At 35.2% G+C, this 16,584-nt stretch overlaps 1 protein-coding gene across 1 annotated transcript in view; it reads right to left on the minus strand.

Annotated features, from left to right (window-relative positions):
• Positions 1-2,070: 2,070 nt before the first annotated feature.
• LOC149238578 (rhodanese-like domain-containing protein 14, chloroplastic) overlaps positions 2,071-16,584 on the minus strand; it is a 422,676-nt gene continuing 408,162 nt past the window's right edge. The window contains exon 7 of the mRNA XM_089367007.1: positions 2,071-2,088. The gene's annotated coding sequence lies outside the window, so the exon portion shown is untranslated. The remainder of the gene's footprint in view (positions 2,089-16,584) is intronic.

Below are 16,584 nucleotides of genomic sequence, written 5' to 3' on the forward strand. Positions count from 1 at the left end.
GATGCAACTGTATTTAAAAATAAGAGGAGAATGAAAAACTAAATGAAAGGGATATTAATGATTAGTAAAAATCCAAAGAGGCTTGCTTTATACCCCCTCGCTATGAGGCCATCAACCCAAGTCCTAATGTAATGATATGCATAACTAAACAAGTGCTACATAGTAGCTTGTGCCTACCCCTTAGTAAAAAGATACACATGTGACGTTGACCATTATTTATAAAGCTATGAACTTTACATAGAAGGTAAGTATTAGATATTATAAAATTGATTAGATATTAGACAGTTGCCATCTCTACACAATAAGAAGCACCAAAAGAACATTGTATATGCTCATATTAGTAAAGCAGATATCTACTTAGCATAGTTTGTTTACAAAATAAACACAAATACTAATGACATATGATTTTAGGTTACGATGCTACCAATTCATTTTGTCTTTTAAAAATGTGATTAGAGCTTTCAAAAATGAGTTCCTTATGAGTTAAGAAGGATTACAATGCATATTTTTTTGGTTGGAAAAAATATAATTAGAATTATATTAAAATTAATATAAAAATTAATTTAATATATATTAAAAAATGATACATAAATATCTTGATATTTAAGAAATAAAATTCAAATTGGTCTTGGTATGTTTATATATAGAATAATGATCTAATGATTACATTTTTTCTTTAATGTATATATATATGTTTAGCTAATATTTTAATTTTTTTATAACAATAATAGTAATTTATAATAAAGTTACAATTTAGTTGATTTTTATAAAATTTTCTAATCTTAAGAATATGATATGTATGATGAGGTAAATATTTTGATTCCTATTGGATTATGCTAGTCATATAAGTTAAATGATTAATGAATATTGATAGGCTCAAGAAAATAATGATGATAACAAGATTTGCAAGAATCCAAATTTTGAGGTTTTGAAGCCAATTAAGTGACTAAAAAATCTTTCAAGTATATGGATAGATGTGTCTAATTTGAAATATGATTTCCAAAATTTAATTTAATTATAATTATTATTAGGTGGATTGTAAGGATTTAAGCTCAATAGGATATTAGTTATACCCTTCTTAACCTTTCAATTTAATTGATTAATTAAAAAAATGTTATATGAATAAATGACATATAAAGTGAATTATAACTTTTTGGGCATGTGGTATTGCTAAGCTATGGTATTGGTCCATACTATTATAACAATGTGTATTTACATATTAAGAATATCCATCATAGTGAAGTGATAAATCTTCATGGTTAAGAATCATGTTTCCTGCTTTTTTAAATGTATATATGTTGAAATTATATTAATTCTTTTTTTATATAATTAATAATAATTTAAAGTAATGTTAAAATTTAGTTGTATTGGCCCATAATATTATAACAATGTGTATTTACATATTAAGAATCTACACCATAGTGAAGTGAGATAAATCTCCATGGCTATGAATCGTGTTTCATGTTTTTTTAAATGTATATATGTTTAAATTATATTAATTTCTTTAATAATTAATAATAATTTAAAGTAATGTTAAAATTGAGTTAGTTCTTATGTTTTTCTAATTTTATGAAGGTGAAATGTCTTATAAAATAGGCATTTAATTTATATGGTTGCACTAATACTAATAAATCATCATTTATAAAATACATATAACTTAATAAAATTAATCACAATTTAATATATATATATATATATATATATATATATATATTTTTTTTTTTTCCCTCTGGAAAAATCAATATATATTTCATTAATGAGCAGTTTACATATGAGTCTGTTAGAAACAGAGTTCTTGAAAAGTTGTCTGTGCAATACCTCGCAGGGCATGCTTATTAGTTCATTCTATATAAGCTATACATCTTAACAAAAAACCAAAAATTGCAGTATTGTCTGTAGAGAGCTGTCAAAAAACATAAATATATTTAGTTGTCTATTTGCTGATCCAGGGTTGGGTATCCTGGATCTATGTAAGGCCGATGATAGTATTTTTGCTCCCGCTGATCAATAGCCTCTGTAATCTCCCATAGTCCTCGATCCATCAGCGCTGCCTCCTTGGAAAGTTTGTCGGCACCTTTATTGTGCTCCCTGTAAATATGAGAGATAGAAATATGGTTAAAAGCTGCCTTGAGATCGAGAGCTTCTTGTAGAATAGTGCTGAGAGAGTGCATGTGACATATAGCTGTGCCATTCATCCAATTAACAATGATCTGAGAATCTCCATAAATGTTGATGTTTATGCAATGGTGACTTAATGCAAAGTGTAGAAGATGTCGAAGTGTAATCAATTCAGCGAAGTTGTTTGTGCCAACTCCCAGGCCAGCCTTGATGTTATAATGATGGGTCTCTGATACATAGAGAATGATTCCACCCCCGCAGCTTTGTTGGTTTGCCGCTCCGTCAAAAAATGCCCAAGGCGTGCTTGTGTCGATGAGGGGAGGCGGGGCAGGCTGTCGAGGAGGCGGAGGGGAGGGATCAGGCAGTTCCTTCAGGGCAGCTATAATGCTATCTTCTAGTAAGGGCCAGTGGATGGGCTTTTCATCAAAGATGGCTCGATTTCGAGCTTTCCAAATAGCCCAGTTGATTATGATGGGAAGGTTTATCAATTTGGATCCTTTGTTTTTCTTTTCCCATTCATTCCAAGCCTTAATGACGTCCTGTCCCTCCCATGCTCCATTGTAATTTATATGCGCACGGAGGTTTCGCCACAGGTCTGCTGTTGCTCGGCATCTCATGAATATGTGATCTGTAGATTCCGAATCCTCTTTGCAGAGCACACACCTAGTAGGTCCGTGTATAGCTCTCTTCGCCAGCTGTTCACCTGCGGGGACTTTGTGTCTTAGTATGCACCAACTAAACAATTTCGATCGGGGGGAGGCTGTACATTTCCATATATTTTGCCACCAGTTTGGGATTTCTCCAGGTTTTCGGTGTTCAATGAGGTATATATAACCTTCCTTTGGAGTGTATACCCCGTGCTCTGCGCGGTGCCATATCAATTCATCTGGTCCCTCCAAGATGCGGATGTGTGCTTCCATCAAGGCATCTCTGAACTCATCCCATATGGTGTGCCATCTTCTCGGAATGTTTAATTGATCTGCCAATTTCCATGCTTGGTGAAAAATATCAGTTTGAGCTGGGTCTGCTATCTGCGAGATAACCTTTATGTTTTGTGCTGCTAGATGTGCGATTAAATCTTGTGGGAGTGTATGTCTTCCCCCACTGCCGGACCAAGGATCCATCCCAATTCTTGCACTGTTACCGTCCCTGATGCGCCAGACAAGGTTATCCCTGATGAGTGGTAAGGAGTGCAGAAGAGCTTTCCAGATCGGTGATATGCCTACTTTGTTCCAAGAAGGCAATCTTTCCCAATCTAAAATGCTGTGAGGCCATATATACTTATGGTAGGTGATGTTGGTCCATAGGCTGTGGGAAGTAAGGAGAGCCCATCCCATTTTACCAGCCAGTGCTTTTGCAAATATCGGTAGGTCCTTCAGCCCCCACCCTCCCCACTTTTTGGGCAGGGTAATCTTGTGCCATCTGATCCAAGCGAAGATTCGTTTATCTTGATTCCCTGCCCATAGATATCGATTGCATAACTGTTGAAGTTTAGCCAATATGTTTCGGGGGATCCAAGCCATAGCCATCCAGAATACCGGGGTAGCTTCCAGAACAGCTTTTATCAGGATTAATCTCCCTGCCCAATATATATATATATATATATATATATATATATATATATATATATATATATATATATATATATATTATATATATATGTTACATCTTTAATCTTAAATAATATATATATATATTTATAATTCTAAAATCTATCCTCTTTTTAGATATTTATCCACATTAATATTGATATATTTAATTATTTTAAAATATGATTTTTTTAAAACAAAATTTCATTTCACATCACATTGTACGAAAATTATTGATAACTTAATAAAATTAATCACAATTTAATATATGTATATATATATAATTACATCTTTATGGTATCTTACTGCATTTTAAAAATATATATAATATTTATAATTCTAAAATCTATCCTCTTTTTAGATACTTATCCACATTAATATTGATATATTTAATTATTTTAAAATATGATTTTTTAAAATAAAATTTCATTTTACACCACATTGTACGAAAATTATTGATTTATAAAATATCTATCACTACTCAAAACTTGGTTAATATGAAAACAAGTGGGAAAATTCCATAGCTGATGTGATGTCATTTACAACTTTACACTAAATCAAACTTTCAATGATTTAATGTTTTGTGATTGTACATCCATTTCGCGCAGTGATTATAATAGGATCTAATTGGTGGTTGAGAAATTGTTATATAACTCAATTACTTTCAATCATATTAATGTGATGTGATTGTATATCCAATTCAATCCTAAATCGAAAAAATAATCTAAATATCGTACAAATTATTTATGTTTTGCAAGTTCAAAATTAAAAATATTTATGGTAAATCTGTGATGGTATTCATGTTACACGCCTTACAAAGCATTCTGCAATAACATCTCCAAACTTGCAGCCAATAACATTAAACATAAATGTCAATATAAGAAATTTTAAAATTTTAAAAAATATTTTTTAAAGTTATACTTTGTAAAATTGTAAAATATTTTACATGTTTGACTAAACTAATATGCAGTCAGCGCAATACCTACTAGGGCAGACATAATTAAGGAATTAATAGATATATCCCAACTCCTATGCAGTGAAATGCATTACATCAAAAGGGGGCTTGCAAAGCAAAACAAATAATATAAGGAAAAGGCAAGAACATGATGGAAAGACCTAATGCCAAGGAAAGTGTAACTCAATCCACAAAGTTCTCCCTCTAAAAAGGTGATAATGGGGATGAATATCACACATGGACTTGCATGTTAAAGATACCTTTCCCATGAATTAAACCCCAAGTCATATCATTGTCATCCACACTTACAACATGATTGGTTTCTTAGGAAATACTCTTGTTCTTGGTCACTGGCACATCTAATAGGGATATATAATGGTCCTCTTGTACCTAAACTTACCAAATTTCATAAAGTCATAAGCTAGTGAGAAGTTTGAAGAAGAAACCTAATGTGATCTACTTAATGGCTTTTGCATTAGACATGACCCACTTTTTATGTTACATTGACTCTTGTACACATGTTGGTTGGTCCATTGATGCTGCAATAGACATGATCCTTTAAAGGGCATTGATGATTCTTCTTCCACACTTCATTGAGGATGTTATATGCCCTTTGGAGAGTGTTGGGCCTTTTGATGACATGATATCTTGTTGAGTCTTCCTAGCTTTGGATTGTGGACATTGTAATTTTAATGATGGAAATTGGAACTTCTATGATGAGTGTTGGTCCATGATCTCTATTTAAAGAGCATGGAGGGTCATTTGTAGGGTAACCGTTCATGAGAGAAACTTATGTAAATTTTCATTCTTTTATTAATAAATTGCCTGAAGTGGCCGCGTTGGCTCAGGCCGTGGACTGTTTCCCTCTTTAAGGGTTTTAACCATGTCAAAAGTACTGGTGCATTGATCTGCGATCTGTTTGTGAGCGGTGTCCTTTGGTGTTCTGTCTGAGGAACTTACCCTGTAAATTTCTACATGGTATCAGAGCTATTTGAGGGCCGCGTCTGTTGGTGATCCAAATCTGAAGCCGGTAGAACTGCATTCGACTACCGTTTCCTAGATCTACTATTTATGACTGCTTTCGAGCCGAGAGGACTACTCTGTTGTGTTGGGAGCATCTGTTCCAGTGAGGAACCCCTTTCGTTTCACGCGAAAAGGTTTCCGGTAGCCCTAGCTGCGTCATTTTTAAGATCTGGAGGTATACAGTGTTTATTTGCAGTTTACAGTTATTTTCTCTCTGTTTATTTCGGTTTTCAGTTTATTTAGCTTTTTTTTATTACCAGATCTATACCTTTCATTTCTGCGTATGCTGTTTTCCCTGCGACTTTGTGTGATCTGGGCAAATCAGAAATAGAAAGGAAGGATTTTTCTCATGCGTATGCTCTTTTTCGCTGCGCCTTAGTGTGATCTCGAAAAATCAGAAACATTGAGGAAAATATTTAGTTTCCGGCTAAAGCTAACTTCGAGCCGCAAGGTTCGTTTTTTTTGTATGTCTGCTCTCTCTCTCAAACTTTTTGTATAACTCACTTGGTGCAAAGCTAATTTATGAGAGTAGAGGTCTTGGGTTCAAGTCTCCATTTTGTGGGGGCAAATTTTTCATTTCCGCACATTCCCGCACTTCATCGGCGACTTCATCAAATTTTCTTCAAAAAGCCATAACTTCTTCATCCGGAAGCCGTTTTCAGAACCATTTTTTTTGAAACAGCCTAATTTTTCGAGATCTTTCCATTGAAACACTTAGTTTTAGCATCTATAGCTTCAATTTTTTTTTTTTTAAATGGAAAGTCCATGCCAAGTTATTCTTGACAGCACCAACTACTTCCAATGGTGGTCCTACATTGTGGATTTACTTAGAAGTAAAGGTCTCTACAGAATAGCCACAGACCAAGAGACCAAACCGAAAGATGAAGACAAGGCAGCTAAATGGGAAAATAGGCAAGACCAAGCACGTGGGTTGATAGGGATGTCTATTTCTCCAGATTTTAGATTCCATATTGTAGAACTTGATACTCCTGATGAAGCAATGAAACAGGTTACTAAAGTCTTTGGAATTAAAAATGAACTTAAAGCCCATCAACTTGAAAATGAATTGCTTACATTGGACCCCAATAATTTTTCATGCATTGAAGATTTTTTGTCCAAGTTCAAGACCCTTAGACTTCTCTTGGAAAGTGTTAAGGTTAAGAAAGAAGATAGTAGCCTTATCTACTCCATTCTTACCAAGTTGGGACCAGCCTATTCTATGTTTGTTTCCACCTTCCATTCTACAAGAGAAGCCTTCATTTCTCAAGGACAAGCCTACAAGTCCCCTTCCTTTGATTCCTTTTGTGATTCTTTAATAAGAGAACAAGAAAAACTCTTACACCTTGGTCTTCTTCATCTTGGAAACTCTTCTAAGAAAGCGTTAGCCGCCCAGCAGCAACCAAATTCAAAGAATCCTAAGAAGTTGTATCCTAAAAGGAATGGTCCTAAACCAAACAAGGGTCCTAAGCAATTTCCGCCTCAAAATGAAAAATAATTTCAACAAAATGATAAGAAAAATAAAAACAAATGGAAGAAGACTAATAGACATTGCAACTTTTGTAATCGAGATGGCCACTTAGAATCCAAATGCTTTAAGAAGATGGAAGCCTTGGAAGAAGTAATGAAGAAGCATAATATCCATTTGGAGCAATCTTCAACTTCAACTTCATCTTCAGGAATGGCACTTTCTGCATGTGGTTGTCAAGCATCTCGGTCTGGCTATGCACTAAATGTATTTTCTTCTTCTCATTCTCATGAGTGGCTCATTGATTCTGGAGCTTCTTATCACATGGCCAAAAAAAAAGCCATGTTTTCTTCTTTAAATGATTGTAACACCAAAAATATATATGTTGGTGATGATAGATCTCTTAGTGTTGTAGGGACTGGAACTGTTCATCTAGACAATGGTCAATTTAATGATGTATTATGTGTTCCAACCTTATCCTGCAACCTTCTATCTATATATCAGATAACCCATTCAAGTGAAGGTAAAATCGTTGAATTTTCACCTCACGATGTTGTAATTAAGGACCTAAGAGATCCTAGACATATTTTAGCTACTAGCATTGTTGATGATTCTACAAGGTTGTATAAGTTTCACAACTTTGGGTCATCAAATCTTCCCTCAGTATTTGTTGCTCATAATGATGAAGTGAGCAAACTTTGGCATGAGCGATTTGCTCACTTAAACTATCGCTCTCTTTAGAATCTATGTAAAGAAAATATGGTGACAGGTCTTCCAATGGTATCTTGCAGAGATGGTGTTTGTTCCGGATGTGTACTTGGAAAACATCATCAGGACAGTTTTGAAAAACATGCCTCTTGGCACGCCTCAGCCCCTTTACAGCTCGTGCATAGTGATTTATGTGGTCCACTTCCAGTTGCTTCATTCTCTGGCTACAAGTATTTCTTAACTTTCATTGATGATTTCTCCAGACGCACTTGGGTATACTTCTTAAAACTCAAGAGTGAAGTATTTAACAGGTTCTTGGCCTTTAAGGCCTTTGTTGAAAAACAATCTGGACATCAAATTCTTAAGCTAAGATCTGATAATGGCGGAGAATATGTTAAAAACACATTCATCAACTTTTTCACTGAGAATGGAATTCAAATGCAACATACTATTCCATATACTCCACAACAAAATGGTGTAGCTGAAAGGAAGAATCGCACCTTAAAGGAAATGGCTAATTGTATGCTTCAATCTAAAGGACTTAGTCTTAATTATTGGGCAGAAGCAATTAACTGTGCAAATTACATAATAAATCGCACTCCTACTAAGGTTTTAAAGAATATCACTCTAGAAGAAGCATGGAGCTCAATCAAACCAGATGTAAGTCACTTTCGTGTTTTTGGAAGTGAAGCATGGGCCCATATTCCAGATGAGAAACATAAAGCTTTAGAACCTAAGAGTGAAAAATATAATTTTGTTGGATATTCTGAAGATGTCAAAGGATATAGACTTATTCCACTTAAGTCCAAAAATGTTATCATTAGACGAGATGTAAAGTTTGCTGAAAATATATCGGCCCGCGAGCCTAGTTCGGCAGATGTGCCACCTCTCCCTATCTCTTCTACTTTTGAAAATATTTCTTCTTCAGATGATGAAAGCGAGGATGAAAATCCTCCCCCACCTTCTCAGGATTCTCCTTCAGCTCCTTAGCTTCCAAAATGGGTCTGTGCTACTCGGGATGCAGCAGGTGATCTTGCCGGTGATCCTACAGATCAGCGACGTACACGTTCTCAGTTCGAGAGAGCCTCTTCTTTACTGGATCAAGCTTCAGTGAATTATGATCCTGACACCTTTGCAGAAGCTTCAGGCCATCCATATTGGGAAGCAGCTATGAATGAAGAATATCATTCATTATTGGCAAATGATACATGGGATCTTGTTCCTCTACCAAAGGGACGGAAACTTGTTAGATGCAAATGGGTTTACAGAACCAAGTATGGACCAGATGGGAAAGTTGATAAACATAAAGCTTGTCTTGTTGCTAAGGGTTTTTCACAAGTTGAAGGCATTGACTATACTGAAACCTTCTCCCCTGTTGCCAAAATGAACTCTATCTGCCTTGTTCTTTCCCTTGCTGCCTCTTTCAAATGGGAAGTCCATCAGATGGATGTTAAATCCGCCTTCTTGCATGGGGACTTGCATGAAGAAATCTATATGGAACAACCTATTGGATTTATACAAACAGACTCCAGCCTTGTATGTTGGCTTAAGAAATCCCTTTATGGTCTCAAGCAAGCTCCTCGAGCTTGGTATGCCAAAATGGATAACTTTCTTTTAGAAAATGGCTTTTCTAGGTGTCATTCTGACAATACTGTCTACACCAAGAAAGTGGGCAAGTCTCTTATCATTCTTGTTCTTTATGTTGATGATCTTATCCTGACTGGTAGTGATCCCAACCTTATAAACCATGTGAAGTCTAGCCTTAAAAGGAAGTTTGAAATGACGGACTTAGGACACTTACATTATTTTCTTGGTCTTCAAGTCTTGCAATCCAAGGAAGGTATTTCCCTTTCCCAATGCAAGTATGCCTGTGATATTCTATGCCATTTTCACATGGAAGACTGTAAGCCAGCCCCTTCTCCCTTTCAGTCTGGAGTCAAACTTTCAGTCACTTGTACTTCTCCTGAAGTTGATGCTACCTTATACCGTCAACTTGTAGGAAAACTTTTGTATCTAACCCATACTCGTCCTGACCTTTCCTTTGTTGTTGGCCTTGTTGCTCGGTTTATGCAAAACCCACGTGAAAGTCATTGGAAAGCAGCTAAAAGAATACTTCGTTATGTTCGAGGTACAATTCAGTTTGGGATTCATTACAGTGTTGAAGTATCTCCTCTATTGGTTGGTTTCACTGGTTCCGATTGGGCTGGTGACCTTGATGATTGGAAGTCTACTGCAGGTTATGTGTTCATCTTGGTTCAAGACCTATTACATGGGCTTGCAAGAAACAAGGTTCCATTTCTCTTTCTTCAGCAGAAACAGAGTATCGTGGTGCCGTAGAAGCTAGTAAGGAAGCCTTGTGGCTTCGTCAGATCCTGTCAGAGTTTGGCTTTCAGCAGCAGCATCCAACTACACTTTGGTGTGATAATCAAAGTGCCATTCAACTATGGAAAGATCCAATCCAACATCAGCGCAGCAAACACATTGAACTGCACATGCACTTCATCGGAAAGCTCATTCATGACCATGTTCTTGAAGTGCAATATTGTTCAACAGATGATCAAGTTGCAGACATCTTTACAAAGGCTCTCACAGAGGCGAAGTTCACTAAACTTCAATTTATGGTTGGAGTTCAGGAAGTTGTCACTAAGGGGGGATAGGCTCTAGTGCCTCCTTCCTTCTCCTATTGTGTCATATTTGTAAATCCTTCAATCCTATCCCAAGTTGTTCTTAAGGGGGGATGTTAGGATATTTCGACACATAGGAAATAGTTAAGTACAACTTGGTCTAGTATAGAGTTAGGTATAGAGTTACGTAAAGTGTGTTTCTTTACTATGTACATTTTGTAACTTACAATCTGATGGTCACGATATGTAGTGATCTGACGGTTCATTCTCTCCTCGGTATTACCGACACTTGATCCGTGGCTTGACACCTGATTGGTCCATGATCTCTATTTAAAGAGCATGGAGGGTCATTTGCAGGTTAACCGTTCATGAGAGAAGCTTATGTAAATTTTCATTCTTTTATTAATAAATTGCCTGAAGTGGCCGCGTTGGCTCAGGCCGTGGACTGTTTCCTTCTTTGAGGGTTTTAACCATGTCAAAAGTACTGGTGCATTGATCTGCGATCTGTTTGTGAGCGGTGTCCTTTGGTGTTCTGTCTGAGGAACTTACCCTGTAAATTCCTACAATCTATAGGGTTTGTAAGAGATAAAGGCATTACTTTATGTTTTAGGGATTTTATTAGATAAGTGTTATATCTCTAATATAAATAAGAGAAAAAATCCTCATTTATGAATAATTGTTATCTATGGATACATATCATCACTTGTCTACTCTTATACTTATTTTTAGCTATGGATGGATTACTAAATGTACCTTGTTGAGGAGATGATTCATGGATGACTTTTCAAGATTATGGATTTTCCTAGTTGGGCTTTCATGAATGAACAATGATTTTTTGTGTAAGTGTTATCTAAGTCTTTTGAATTTATTTGTTGAATGAATTAAGTGCCAATGTGCTTGCCTAGTGATGATGATGCATTACCTTGTATTTTCGTGGATAAATCCCATCTCTTAAACCCCAGGAAGATTTCTAGTGGAGAATATTCTCTTGATATTATATTGAAAGCTTGTGAAAGTATTAGGAGGATATTTTAGTGTTAGTAGTGGAAAACTGCATTTATCACCCTATATCTACTTACATTTTGTCAAGCAAGGCCTTAATTGACCCCCAACGAGCCCCCGAAAATAGTAGGCACTATTCTTACTCCTTATGGTTAATCATTAATTTGAAAATTTTACCTTTTATTTTATGTTTTAGGATTAGATTAGGATTTGTGACAACTTCGTTTTCATTTTTATTCATACTTAGTCTATGCTTCTAGTGTCATTGAGAATTTGTATGGTTAAAAAATAGAAGTTATCCTCATATCTTATATTTCTGATTTATTTTATAGAATTTTTAGGGTTAGACATCTTGCACTTAGGGATATTGCATCCCTTTAAATTTTAGAATTAGCTAGTTGCTTAAACCCTAGTTTGAGTCATAATCTCAACCCTAGTTTGAATTGACTATTTACATGTTCAAGGGTGGATTTAATTCTCGCTTTATTTAAGTTTTGAAACAACCATAGATTATTTTGAAGTGTTTGGAGTTCCGTCTTTGACCTACATTGAATTTCTAAACATCTTAAATTGTCTAAGAAACTTCATACACTCAAATACGGAAATTGCTTCAAATGAACCTCCTTGTTCACATCTTGATTGTTATGTATTAATGGTGTTTGTGTGAGTACTTAATATAGGGGTTCTTAAAGTTTATTTCTTCTTGTATACTGAATCTATGAAGCTACTATGGAAGCCTCCCTTATGTAGGATCCTAGAGAAGTGATTTCATAGGTGACAATGGCAACACTTGTCTCAATGCCTTATCAAAGGCTTTTCATTGAGGTGCTATATTTTATGATAACACTTGCAATAAACCCTATGTTTTTTAGGGACCAATTCTATCCGTTAGGATGTTAAATGCTCCTCCAATGTAGGATGTTGTCGAAGCAAGAAACCTCCTCCATGTGGTCAACATGTAGAATGCCTTCAAGACATCTAACAATATTTAGTACCTTAAGGAAAATTATCATACAAAAAATTAATTAAGGATAACAAATCACTATGTAAGCCATATCTAATGTGAAAATACATCACATACCATCTAGGGGTTTATTATACACCATGTACCCTAATTCTCATGAGGCACCCCAAAACATGGTTTAAACACTTTCAGAATAACTCAAAGAGGTAACACAACTCATAGTGGAAGGACATAATATTCGTCATTGTTGCCAAGATAGTTAGGCCATAGAGAGCTATGTCAAAAGCATTTCCGAACTCCATGAGTTTTCGAAGATTGTTTCTATTGATAGATTTAAATTAACTTGTAGTTTTTGGAAGGATTTCTCTCATTAAGTGGTGTCTTCCCTAACCACAAGAACCTCCTACCATCTCCAAATGGATGGTCAAACTAAAGTAGAAAATAAGTGCCTTGAACGATACTTATGGAACTTCATGAATGACCATGAACTTTAGTGGCACAGACAATTACAATTAGTAGAATGGTGGTAAAATGCCACACATTATACTTATGCAAAGATGACACCCTTTAAGCAATATAAAAATATCAACCTCCATTAATAAGGAAATATTTCATTAACAATACAATATTTCCTATTATTAAAAATTCTATAACAATGTCTCATGAGATCCTCTAAACCTTAAATAAACATCTTGAGAAATTGAAGAATTGTATCAAGCAACAAGACAATTTGAAGTGAACCATGTGACATTTGAAATGGGAGATTGAGTGTTTTTCCAACTCCAACCTTATAAATACAATTCACTCAAGATTTATAAGAAGCATAAGATAGCCCTAACACATTATGAATTGTATCAAATATGGAGATGAGTGGGCCATGTAGCTTATGCACTAGATATTCCAAATGATGGCGAGCTTCACACTTTTTTCCATTTCTGTTGTTTGAAGAAGAAGTTTGGTTGCATTGCATTAATTCAAACAAAACTACCAATCTTAGATGATGAAGGGAGACATGCTTGAGCAAAAAAGAATTCTTGAATTCAAGCCCAAAGTGTTTCATTCCAAATTCATTAATGAATATATTCTTAAGTGGTAGAGTATTCCTAAAGAGGAGGTAGCTTGGGAAAAAAAGAGTCTCAATCATGTCACCAATCTTTGTCACTACATTGAGTTTGAAGCATTTCATGAGGGATGAATTGTAATGAAATTTTTGGTCCATTAATTATCTAGGGGTGTAATTTATTAATCATATAAGTCTATGGTCTTTCCAAGTCAACATCAAATTGTAAAGTACTTTATAATGTCAGGAGAACAATAAAAACACAAATCTATTGTAAAGTAAAGTACAATGCCAATAAAATCAAGTCTTGGGTTTTGATATGAAAGGTCATGCCACTTATAACATACTTTATAAAATTAATGGCCAACCCTTGGTAACCATACATATACCTTTGGTAATCATTTTTTTTTGGCTAGTTAATATTTCTTCATAGGCATAAGAAACAACTGAATTTGGGTTTATTTATTTCTAAAGCTAGGGATTTTTTCCAATTGTTGTTTACACCCTAAGTTCTACTATGCTTTTCTAGTCTATTTTTAGTATGGTGTCCCCAAGAAAGGGTGATTTCTACTATTTCTAATGTTTATCTCAAAAAGTGGACATTGCTTGATGGGATTGGGTGGCTCCTACTATGAAAATCACAATTTTGTTTTCTAAAAATGGGGATATCCATAATAAGGATGCATTTCTACCTCTAGTATGGGTAGATGTTGCACTATCACATATGGTATTTCATTCCTCTACATCAATCTTGATAGGGGAAAAATACTTCTTCTAGTTTGGGACAATCATTCAAGGAGGTTTTGATTCATACTACCAATGTTGAAACTCAATTAATAACTAGATGCTTCATTATGGAGGTTTCTTTAAATTCTAGCATCTCTGTTAGCTAGGAGGTTACAAATAAAAAAAATCTTAGTTGGTTCACAATTTTGTTTGTGATTTCAATGTGTCTTGGGCTTAGCTCTCAAACCTTCATCAATGGATTTCTCACTTTTGGAAACCCCTTCAAGAATAATCCAAAGTTTACCCATGTGATCAAGGCTTCTTTGTTGTTGAGTTTAAGTTTATTGAAGAGAGAGAATGCATCCTTCATTTTGGTCCTTGATTTATAGGATCTATTGGCTTGTGTATAAAAAAATGGTTTTTTTTACCTTCAAACCCTTTGCATGCACTTCAACTTGAACTCTAATGTGGGACAAGGTTTCCAACATGCATATGCAATTCCAGAGATCTTATTCTCTAGCCTCCATTGTACATGTTTTGGGGAAGTATCACTTGTATATTCCATCGACACTCTCAAACGCAGTGTATTGAAGCATACTTTAAAAATGGCATGATGAAAGAAATATTAAATAAGGTAGTTGATCATGTTTAGAAGAAAAAACTAAAATATGAATATGTTGCATTTAGATGTGGATTACATTTTTCATGTGGACATTTGGTATCCTCTTAGTTTAAAAATGTTGTGCTAAGTTTATTAAGGGTACTTAGGAGCCTATCATGGGGGGGGGAGTAGAAAGAAGAAAGGTCACAATCCCACATGGTGATAAGGTTCTTAGGAACATCATCATCTAGTGGAGGTTACAAACACTGCAAAGGATTTGGACCTTGAAGACAAAAAAAATTCCGAGAATAAAAGACTTTGTAAACAAAGATCATAACATTGGTTCCTTGGATAAAATTTAATGGTCTCTGTTGTGGCTCCTAGAGACAACCCTTGGGTTGAGGAGAGGTTATTGCGTAAGACATCTTATTCTCTCTTGGCAATAAATCAGTGTAGCTCAAGAGGTGGATTTAAAATGATTTGGATTTCAGTTCAATTACCTTTCTCAGAGGGAGATTCAATATACACATGAACAATGTATCATTCCCAATAATAAATGCTTAGACCTAGTGGCCGGCACAAAGAATGCAACTTAATATGTCGTTGTAGTAAAGATGGAGAGGAGAAATAGAAGATGGGAACCTTGTTCAGAGGGATGGATAAACACATAATCCTAGGCAACAAATCCTGATAGAACCATGAAAATATTAAAGGAGGTGTATAAATTATGGAGCGCACTTTAAGGCTTTCAACTCTATCTCTCACAGTAATATAAGCTAGTTCGTAACACAGGTAGTTCTACAATTTCATAGGTATCATATGCTAATACATAACATAGATAAATATACAATTTCATAGGTTCAATCTGCTATCACATATCCTAAGTAAATATGTGAATTAAGAGTGAATCCAACAGCTACAATTACACAATTTATGAAGAAGAAAACACACATGAAGTGAAATACAGAGGAAGAACACATACTACATATCCCAAATGCTTGGAATCACCATAAATTCTTCATTAATCCTCCAGAATGAAATACATATCACCACCCAAACTTGTGGGGTTTGTCAGCCAATAATAGCTTGTTGGTACCAGGAAAATCGAATGTTTCCTATTAAGTTCCTCTTCCCTTTTATAGGGAGAGAGTTAAAACAAATAGTTACAAAATATCTAGAATGCTCCAGATGTTTGAACTATCCAACTGTCTGAGCATGTGAGTGGCCTAACTGTCCTAATAGATTTTGATTCTTCATGGAAATGAAATCTTTACAAAACTTAAACAACACATGATGTGTCATGATTGACATAGTAAAATATCTCCATTGCTAATTCCTCTAATTTCTTGGGGTGGACTTAGGCTCCCTTATTTGGACTCATGGTGGTCTAATGATTTGGAGTTTGTGTGACGTTGACGAACTGATCACATTTATGCATCATTAACCTTTGAGAATGTGCCTTTGAGTGATCTCCATATTGAGAATTCATTCTCAGTCACACTGCACAAATATCAAAATGTACAACAACGTGGCATATTTGAACTGATGGCGTTGTTCTTCATTTAATCCCCTATAATGCACACACTATATTGGGGACGAATTACTTCTCAGCACTAGACATGACCAAACTTCTCTCTGCATATCGTGGTCCTTCTCACTTTGATTGAACGATCTTTGCAGTTGCAATTACTCTTGCAGGCATTTGATTAGTTGTTGACTCATTTGTCTTCCATGCTCTCTGTGTTGCAG

This window comes from Pinus tabuliformis, chromosome 8 (genome assembly GCF_031772625.1).
Source record: "Pinus tabuliformis cultivar Carrire ecotype Pingquan chromosome 8, CPIR1, whole genome shotgun sequence".
NCBI classification, from domain to species: domain Eukaryota; kingdom Viridiplantae; phylum Streptophyta; class Pinopsida; order Pinales; family Pinaceae; genus Pinus; species Pinus tabuliformis.